Genomic DNA, 11,015 nt, shown 5'->3' with positions numbered 1-11,015 from the left:
CCGGTGGCCCTAAAATTCCCTGTGGCAGCTCTGGGGTCACATGGTTCACTGGCACAGCTGGAAGAAGAGGCAACACACACACACACACACACACACACCCCTCGCCAGTGGCTCCTCAAGGCCCCGGGCAGCAGCTGCTGACTGGATTGCCCCAGCATCGGCTCTCTCCGTTGAGCCTCTGGACCTGCCCTGTTACTGCCCCAGGTCACCAGCTCCATTACGAGAGCTGCAGTTACAGTAGTGATTAATTAGGTGCTTGATATGCAGAGAGGTGAATATGAGGCTAATTTGGGGAGGGGGGTCAGTAAACACGCTGGCTGGAGTGGGAGGGTCAGCTTATGGCTTGTTGGGGCTCCGGTCCAACGTCTGCTGTTTGCATCTAGAATTACGGCGGCACGATGCATGAGGCAGAGCTTGGTTCATATGAACGATGAGCCCGTCAGTCAGATCCACTGGGGTTACGACGAGTTTTGGCTGAGAGCAGGGGTGCAGGAGAGAGTTCTGAAGGGGGGGGGGACCAAACAGTGAGCAAAAGGTCTCAAATTTACAGCTTATCCAGCCATCTTTGGTGAGATGACGGGCGTGGATTTGGGCTAATTGTTTAATGCACTAAACATTTTGATTGACACTGCCAGAGCAAACATACACTGTTACTTTATTGTCTGGTACGGGGCTGCTAATCACCCACAAATAGCCAGTTGGACAACATCATACACAACAGACAGTCTTTACAGTGTGTTGCCCCAATGTACTGTAATGTTACATATTATACCGGAAGACATTAACAGATTTATTGCTTTATTCTAACAGACATAATTTCACATTAGGTCAAACTTAAACGAAGCTGTTATCGTCACTGCAGTAACATAAATTATCCTGTCAGAGAAATGGGAAAATCATGTTGACAATTGCATCCAACATATGCATGTTATAGATTAAGCTTATATAGAAATCTCCTTACATTGCTTGTTATTTGAAAGAACACTGTGATGGATTTTTGCTTTTTTCTGGGTTGCATCCGGCACAATTAAAGGCAGCTCAGTTCTCAATTTGTTCAGTACGCAAATACGGCGGAATACAAACAAAATACTTTGGTGTTTGAATTTTTTATTCTTTGTTAAATCGGTAGGTCATCGTGGAAGTGAAAAATTTTAAAGTCATGTATAAGCTAACAGGAATGCATGCATTTTACTCTACCTAGAACCGAGATTAAGGGAGACATTGGGAGCATGTGTGCAGGTACAGGAATGTGTGCATGTCTACAGCTACAGGAATGTGTGTATATCTACAGGAACGAGAATGTGCTCATGTCTACAGGCACAGGGAATGTGCGCATGTCTACAGGCACAGGGAATGTGCGCATGGGTACAGGTACAGGAATGTGTGCATGTCTACAGGTACAGGAATGTGCGCATGTCTACAGCTACAGGAATGTGTGTATATCTACAGGAACGAGAATGTGCGCATGTCTACAGGCACAGGGAATGTGCGCATGTCTACAGGCACAGGGAATGTGTGCATATCTACAGGTACAGGAATGTGTGCATATCTACAGGTATGAGAATGTGTGCATATACACACATTCCTGTACCTGTAGATATCTACAGGAACGAGAATGTGCGCATGTCTACAGGCACAGGGAATGTGTGCATGGGTACAGGTACAGGAATGTGTGCATATCTACAAGTACAGGAATGTGTGCATGGGTACAGGAACGGGAATGTGCGCATGTCTACAGGCACAGGGAATGTGCGCATGTCTACAGGCACAGGGAATGTGCGCATGTCTACAGGCACAGGGAATGTGTTTGCGTTTCCAGAAATTTGAACCCACAACCTTTGCATTAGTGGCAAATCTCTCTACTTATTGTGCTATTGAAACTACCATGAGACCATTGATTGATCAATCAGTCGGTTGGTTCGTTGGTTAAATTTCTCTCTCCGAACAGGCAATAGTGCGACAGACTGGCTTCCCCCAGTGGTCTGCTGTGCTGTTGACCTGCACCAGCTATTTACATGGGGAACGAGAATGTGATGTACCTGAGGTAGGACCGAACCTCAGGAGCAACCAATCGGCAGGTGACAGCAAGTAATGAAGCAAGCGGTTCAGCCAATGGGGCTTAGCCACAGAGATCCAGGTCTGGCCTCCATTCATAAGACATAACTAATATTTGAAATAGGAAATCAAATATAACCGAATATTGTTTACTTTTATGGTGAGGATAACAATAAATCAAATCCTCCTTAACCTTGGGGATATAGCTTTACTGACCTCATTTTCACATCTGCAAATTTCAAATACTGCAATTTTATTACTGTAGACACCATATTTTTTATACCTGCAGTAATTTAGTGTACATAAATAATGGATTTATGTACTTCTTAATGAAGGAACACTCACATAAGGCGAATGTTATAATATTGAGCCTCTCGATGTGTTTCTCTCAAACCGAATACTATGAAAAAGGCCAGACAGCCCCCTACAAAGCAGAACTTTCCCGACACCTTATTAACATATTAAAATAAATCTGAATGCATTCTCATCGGTGAAGGAACCAACAGGACAAATTTAATACTCGAATGTCTCGCTTCAAATGTCTACAAGAAGTATGCTGCCACATTTTTAATTACGTTGTGGGATCAAGTAAATTAAATCTTTGTTGTGTAAAGGTTAAACTTTATTCCCTTTTCCCCATATGGCTGAAGGAACTTATTCTGAACCCAGAGCAATATTTGATTAAAAAGTAGATTGATCTGTAGGCGAATTAAACTGATGAGTGAGGATCAGAATAACTTTCCATTCTTCATTTCATAACCTCTGTTAATAATCCCTCTGTTTCCGCCTTATATGAATTCTTAAACCATACGCATTACAATCTTCTTACGCGTAAATAATGCTAAAAATTACTTCTCATCCAGAGCGCAGACTAGGAGGCTCCGGAGGCGAGGTAATTTCAAGAAGGATATGGGGGAGGTGGCCAGGGATGCAACCACTGGGGAACCATGGTGCATAACACAACCATCAGCCAACTGTGTGAGATGGGGGAGGGGGTGGAATTATGCAGCATAAGGAAGGACAGGCAAAGATTTAACTGGGAATAAAATAAAATCGGCAATGCTTTACATTCAGTGCACCTTCATAATGCATTCATGATGCATTCATAGAACATGCAGCGCACATTTATAATGCATCCAGGTTGCATTCATAGAACATTCAGTGCACGCTCATAATGCAGTCATAATGCATTCAGTGCACGCTCATAATGCAGGCATAATGCATTCAGTGCAAGCTCATAATGCAGTCATAATGCATTCAGTGCACGCTCATAATGCAGTCATAATGCATTCAGTCCACGCTCATAATACATTCATAGAACATAGGCTAGGCTAGGCTGTGATGTTTATTAGGTTAGGTGTACTGTATTAAAATACATTTTCGCCTTATTTTCGACAATATTTTCGACGGTATTTTATCGTAATGTAACCCCATCTTAACCTAGGGAGAGGCTTTACACCTTAACATCCCAACATGCCGTAACAGCTGGATTTATTAGTTATTTCATATTTTATACAATTATGATGTTTGTTATTAACATATACTAAAGCTGTTAAGGTGCATTTAGATGTTACGGAATACTTACATGCTGCTTATGAATGTTCTACGAATGATTTATGAAGGTGCACTGAATGTTCTCCATCCATCCATCCATCAATTTTCCAAACCGCTTATCCTACTTGGTTGCGGGGGGTCCGTAGCTTATCCCGGAAGCAATGGACACGAGGCAACTGAATGTTCTTTGAACGCAAACTGAATGCTTTATGAAGGTTTACTGAATGTTCTATGAATGCAAACTGAATGCTTTATGAAGGTGCCGTTAATGTAAAGTGCTACCGGAAAGTCTAAATGAACAGAATTCTGCAGTTCAAATACGGCGTTTATTAGCAGATGAAGGCAATATGCACACACTTCTTTCAAGAGTGAGAGCGGAAATCCCATTTACAGTCAATATTCAGTGGGTTTGCCTACTATTTCTCATAATTATAAGCAGCAGCACTGCTAGTCTGATATTGCAGACTGGCAGGGTATTGTTTTTAATAACTGTGTGGTGAAGGCTGTGTAATTATATTGTTCTATTTAAACAATGAGGATAATATTTGCTTCATTCTTAGTTGCGGCATTATGGCCGCGGACGGTGCGATGTGTGCTAATCATGCAGGCTAATGGGGGTAGCGGCAGGGCTACCGGAGCCAGCCGATAAACCCAAAAGGGGTTTCCATCTCCAGCGTGGTTTAAATGAATTCATATTAGCCCTGCCAAGCAGGGGGTGGGAGTGCAGCCTGGACACCCAGACCCTCCCCGTAAAATAATCCTTGTAGTCATCGGGACATGGAGGGTTTGCATGGCAGACAACCTTGACCCCTCCCACCCTATCATGGGATGTACTGCTGAAAACGATAGCAACCAATAGGAAATGTCGATATGGCAGTTCATGAAAGAACAGCACCCCAGTACTCCCAGTGCAGAAGCGTCTCAGACACGAGTATCTGAACTCTCATGGGGGGTGAAATTCCAGCGCCCCACTCCCACTCTTTAACCTCCGGGCTCCGACACACTGCTGGCTTCAAACACCGGCAGTGTGATCAGCAGGTTAAGGATGACTTAAGGTTAAGGATGACTTAAGGTTAAGGATGACTTAAGGTTAAGGATGACTTTTTGAGGTTTGTGGAACCACCTTGCAAGGAAAGAATGACAGTTATGGGAAATTCTCCCTTCACCTACTCCATGTTGCTCTGTATGACACACATGTAGGCGAGTGTGAGCTTGGCAGTGAAGGGCAGCCACCTGCAGCAGCACCCATGGAACTGGGGGGTTAAGAGTCCAGCTTGAGGGGGGCACTAATATGAGGGTTTTGCTGACATCAGGCTCGAACCGGCAACCTTCCGATCGCAGGCAGAAAGGCATAGCCCACCGAGCCACACACTTTCCCAAAATTCTCTGCCATCAGTTGGGAAATGTGCACCAAACAGCCACCCAGCACTGTTCATTGTAACGCCCCCCCCCCCCCCCCCCATGTAATCCCGAGGCGTCCCTGAGCACGTCCAGCTCGCCTTTACACCCCAGCCTTTCGGATCGCACTCTGTCGCGGTGCTAAGTGATTATTATCCCGGAGTAAAAGCACACGGCACACAGCCGCAAGCATTCGCAATGAGCCCCTGTCCGTTCACTTTATTTTTTCACTGGCTAGATTTTCAGAAATAATTAGTATCAGTGTCTGTGGGTAATTGCGTTATCTACATAAACCTTGCGCTGCAGTTCTCTTCGCGCCCGTGCCTAGCCCCTGGACCACGGCCCCGGCAGCCCCGCACCTCCGCGCCCTGATTAATGCGCTCGGGTGGCGAGCTGTCAGAAACGACACAGTGAATCAGGGGGCTCTCCCTCAGCACCCAAATGACACACAACAGCTAGAGAATTAAAAGTGTGGGGGGGGGGGGGGGGGGGCAGTGGGGCATAATGGGGGTGGGGGGGGTCTAGCTTGTAAGCATCCGCAGACTGACATTTGGCTGGATTAAGCCTCCTTCCGTGCCCCCGCCCAACACAAAAACCCAGCTTTCTCCAGCACTGCATCCGATTCCCTAATCTCCCACTGCACCCCCCTGCCCCCCCCCCCCCGCAGCTGATGCCTTCTTAGTGCCGTGTTTGTTCAACTCCTCCACACTGCGCCCCAGCAAACATTTATCCAGGCCCAAAGCCTGCTGCGACTTTTCCTGTGGAGAATTACGGCTTTTGTCGGGTGGGGGAGGGGGGCGCGTTTGGGGGTGGGGGGTTAAGCAGAGGCCCGTTGATGCTCAGCGCTGTTGCATTAGCGTACGGTCTGGCACACCACTCGTGTACAGGAGCACGGACATATATGAGCCCTGCATGTGGAAGGCGGAGTGAGGAAACCCCTCAGCATCTGAGAAGCAGGTCTGGGAGGGAAGCGGTCAGCAGGTCAACATGAGCAATCGGTGTGTGTGTCTGTATCTGACTGTGGATTAACTTCATATTACATTGCGGAGACCAGATGTCCCCCACAATGGAATAAAAACCTGTTAATTTAACTTTGTAGGGTCCATTTTTCAGGTCCCCACAAAGATCTGTGAAGGCAATCAAAAAACAGGAAAATGCCAAAAGTCTCTTATTTCCTTTGGTTACTTCAGGTTAGGGTTAGTGCTGGGTTAGGGTTAGTGCTGGGTTAGGGTTAGTGCTGGGTTAGGGTTAGTGCCGGGTTAGGGTTAGTGCCGGGTTAGGGTTAGTGCTGGGTTAGGGTTAGTGCTGGGTTAGGGTTAGTGCTGGGTTAGGGTTAGTGCTGGGTTAGGGTTAGTGCTGGGTTAGGGGTTATAGTCCTCATGTTGGGATTAGAGATTTGCCCATAGAAATGAATGGAGAGTCCCCACAAAGACATAATTACAAACTTGTGTGTGTGTATGTGTGTGTGTGAGATGAGGTTTATCAGCAGGCTGCAGGAGCGTGGCTTTCAGCCCCCCCCCCGCTACACTCCGGGGCCCCCGCTCTTCCCGTTAGCGGGGCGCAGATGCAAACGTGATAGAGGCCTTTTAATCAAGGCCTATGATGTCACCGTCTAAATTTAAAGGACGTCCCGCGTCAGCCATGGCGCCCCGCTTATCGGGGTCCTTATTAGCGTTCGGGGTCCTTAACAGCCCCAAAAAGCATCTACACTAGAAGGCGAGATAAGCTCCCCCCAGCCGTGCTTTAAAACCTCGTTAATATCGAAGCAGAAATATCCATACATTCATTTTGCCACAGTAGAAAAAAAAATGAAATTGAAAGATCGAAGCTCAGATTGTTGTAATCTATTAATTTCAATTAAAAAGTGGCACATCCATTCCCTGTAAGATTTTCATTAAGTGCCTCAGCTGAGAGGGGGGCGGTAATTTGGCCCGATCTGTTTTGATGGATATTTTCCAATTAAAGCAGGAAGAAAAGAGAAATCGCAAACTTCATAATTGTGGTTTAATCTACTCCTAACGCAGTGAAAATATCATATTTCAGGGCCAGCGTTGTGCTGCTACGGCCTGTCAGGGCTCGGGTCTCGCAGAACCTTATCCAGCGGAGCAGGTCTCCGCCTAACAGCCGCAGTTCATCAAAAACGGCACTAAATAAACAGCAAATTCCCTCGGCGATCTGTCAGCACAGGCAGCCCGGATACCGTTGTGTGTAAATTAGCGCACAGAGGCGGGAGGTGTGGCTCCAGAATGTTGCCGTAGATACGGTTTCTCTGGAAGCTTATTTGCTGGTCATAATGAAACAGATATAATGGATTGTCAGCCACCTGGTCTCCGTAATGAGGAGAGTGACTCACTTTGGGGGGGGGGGGGGGGGTCTGGACTGCCCTTTCCCCCGTCTGTAGGAGGTTGGGGGCTCACCTTAAGCTCCCCGACGTGGGCTTTGGGTCACGTCACGCCTGCGGACTTGCTACCGCGTCTCCTGACCAAATCTGGTCGAACCCCGGCACATGTAGCTAATCGTCATCTTTTGAGCTGGAATTATTACCGCGTTTGCCGGTTTATTTGTGCTCCTCTCTTAAAACAGGAATGTCGGTCATCCCGGGTGCATCACTGACATTCTTTTGCCACGTGTTTGTAATTTCAGCCGGATAATAATATCAGCCGGGATCAGCACGGCCATCTGCGTTGTGCTGCTGGGACTGTATGTCTAAGCTCCGGTACTCCGAGACCAACAAGTACTGCCATTCCTCTGCCGAACCAAGAGGGGGGTGAAATAGACCCTCACTGGACAGCAGTAGCCTCACGCTCCCAGGCTTTGGGGCTGTTTGTGTCTGGATTGCATCCCTTCCAGTGGCTTTGTGATCTTCCTGAGTCACTCTGCTTTCCTCCTATAGTGCAAAACATAAGTTAGGGAGAACCGACATCTCTAACTGGGCCTTAGTGTGTATCCTGTGACGGTCCTCCCGTCTAGGGTGTTCCTTGTGCCCGATGCCTCTTGGGATCTGCCCCGTACTCACAAAGCCCCTGAACTGGATGGAAGATGGACCCATGAGCTAACAGTTAAGCAGATTTCTGTAGCATTTCCTTTGGATTAGAAAAAAAAAAAACATACTTAAGAAAATTGCTTCGTTAAAAAAAAAAAAAAAAACATCTAGCGTCTTCTTTTGCGTGATACCCGTCTGCAGGACATTCGGAGAAACTGTTGCCTACAAACACAAATTGCTTGATTGGCAGGAAAACCGAGACTTTCGCGGCTGCAGGTTTTGTGCCTCGTACCCCAATATTTATTCATATCATGCTGAACCCAGAGTGGGGCTCCAGTAAAAGAGGCCAAGTACGGACCCAGTCTTCATTATTTTAATTGCATCGCATTGTCTATGAACCGATGGTATCAATCACCTAAGTAGCTAGAGTGCTGTTGTAAGTGTTTTTTCTCAAATTTTTGATGTGCAGATAATATGGCTGTTTCCCGTCTTGTTGAGAGTACAGAGATGAAGCAGATGTGGCTGCTCATTGGTCATTGTTTAGGCCCTTAAAGGGACCGGCTGGCTGGCAGTAACACACAGTCACAGTTGGGGTTAAGTTACAGGTCTCCATCACCCAGCACCCCGAGTCCATCTGCGCTCTCTACCCACAAGCCCCTGAATCAATATTCATTTCCAAGGAACCAGTCGCATTAAATTAAATGTACACAGATCATTAAATGAACATAGATCCCGTCCACAGATTGACTGACTCCTCACCCCCCCGCCCTCATTTCTATTTTCTGGAGAAGAATATAATTCATCTTATTTAGAAGGTGCTGCAAGTTCATCCACATGTCATGGACGTATCACTGTTAAAAAACCAGCAAAGCTCATTCCCAAAAAAACCCAAGAAAATAATAATTAATGTGAGATGATTATCAGAAAAGATTTTTTAGATTTATGCCTCTTTTAATCCTCTCCGTCTTATTATTGCTAAAATATTTGTTCAAGTCAGCATCTGCCTTTAACAAAAAAAAATGTCAAAAAAGAAAAGTTAATACAGTTTAAGCTACATTGTTACGTAGCATATAAGTTCAGGATGTTTACGAGTTATGAAATTTAATCTCTCAATAGGAGAATGAGAGAATAATTTTGATTAATGATGTGATATCACCAATATATCAGCAAAGCACATAACGGCAAGCAGCAGGTTTCACTGCGGCTGTTGCAGTGCTGTTTTGTGTTGTTCGAGAGCATCTGCACGGCTGACGCTGAAATGGCCGCAGTCTCTAACCGACCGCCCCTGCTTCCATGTCCGCCGGAGATCTGTCACGGCCCTCAGCCCGTCGTGGAGACGTGTCCTGCACGTCCAGCTGTCTGCAGCCGCCTTGACCGACACGTAATTAAACCGGTGACAAACGGAGAGAGCAGTGAGCCGCAGACTGAGCGAGGGGAGGGGGCAGAAAGTGCGGCAGAGATAAGCAGAGAACATCTGAGAGAATAGGGAGGCGTTCAGGGAGAGACGATAGACAGAGAGGCACTCCGACTATTTGAGAGGCGCATGTAAGGACCTGCCAAAACACGGGAGAGGGGATGAGAGTGATCAGACAAAAGACCCGGTATGGGTATTAGATCAGACTCAGAAACAGCAAATAACTGTCCTTACTTTGTACCACAGGTAACCCTAAATGAAAGGCAATTTACATATCGCTGAGCTCAAAAGCCCTGCAGGGGTGTTTTGGGTGGTTATTGTGACCTAGAGAGAAGCTCTAGGTTTTTGAGGGATCAGGACTGTGAAGCTGTGCCTACAGAGAGGCAGCCAATAGGGAAGGTGCTCTTTGGGGGTGGGGTCTCGGATGCAGCAAATCCAGAGAAGAGGGTGGGGCCTTGAGTCTGAAATTCACACAGTCGCTTACTGAATCGAAGCCCGATTTATGGACACTTCCTTCAGAAGTTACTGAAATTGTTACTTGCCATTAATTTCATTAATGTCTGTCCGTCCATCCATCCATCCATCCATCCATCCTCACATAGGATGGAGGGAGGACACCCACCAAGTCAGGGACAGGAACTAGACCCTCAGTTTTAAAAGTCTGAGTTCATAGATCTCACCTCTGAACCGTCTAAACACACCCCTTAGCTTAACAAATAGGATACCTCTGCAAAACCACAAGAATAATCTGACATTAATGAAACAAAACAGCCACTCAAATGATGTTTAATACCCCCCCAAGAGAACTGACAGCCTACAAACCTGCAGCACACCGAGCTGTTTAACTGCAACTGCTAAACACAAAATGCAAACACAAAATGAATCTACCTGGACAGGATAATGCTGATTCTGCCCCATGAGATTCACACCAACGTCCAGCTGGCATAATCGGTGCACAGTTAGCACCGTACAATTAAAATAATCGTATTAAAGGAAACGCATGATGCTGCGATCACAGCAACTGGAATTCAGCTGCTTTCCTTAACAAGCTCAGACAAAGCAGCCCTTGTCATATCTAAGTCTTTATGCAATACAAGCGACATGTGTGCTCTGATACTATTATTAAATCGTTACAGGCCCTGGAATATGAGGAAAGTCTGTCTGTCTGTCTTTCTTGCTAATTTGGATATTTAGCATCCAAGCTAATTTGGTACTCAAGCTAATACTTTAGGTAACCCAGCTAATACCTTTGGTCCACTGAGTTTCCTGTGTCACATGATTTAATATGGTTGTGTCGAAGGGTCTTTATACTCATGAGCTTATCCAATGGCGTGCCTAGAAATTGTTGGCCCCCTGACACAATGTTACCTTGAGCCCCCCATGCCCAATTTTATGTACATCTTTACATATATAAGGTTCCCTGTCAAGTGCTGGACCCCCTTCCAACACGCCTGTCCCCAAGTGTTGGAAGACATTAAACGTCTTAATTAAAAGATTCTTTCTGGAAGCTAACGGTCCACACCTGAAATTCCATGTGCTGTAGGTCACTGCCTTGGTGTCTAACCACACTGCACTGTTTAACAAACACCCACATCCATCCTACTCTTCTTT

The sequence above is a fragment of the Brienomyrus brachyistius genome, chromosome 23, assembly GCF_023856365.1.
Source record: "Brienomyrus brachyistius isolate T26 chromosome 23, BBRACH_0.4, whole genome shotgun sequence".
Classification (NCBI taxonomy): Eukaryota; Metazoa; Chordata; class Actinopteri; order Osteoglossiformes; family Mormyridae; genus Brienomyrus; species Brienomyrus brachyistius.
This window is presented reverse-complemented; position numbering follows the sequence as displayed.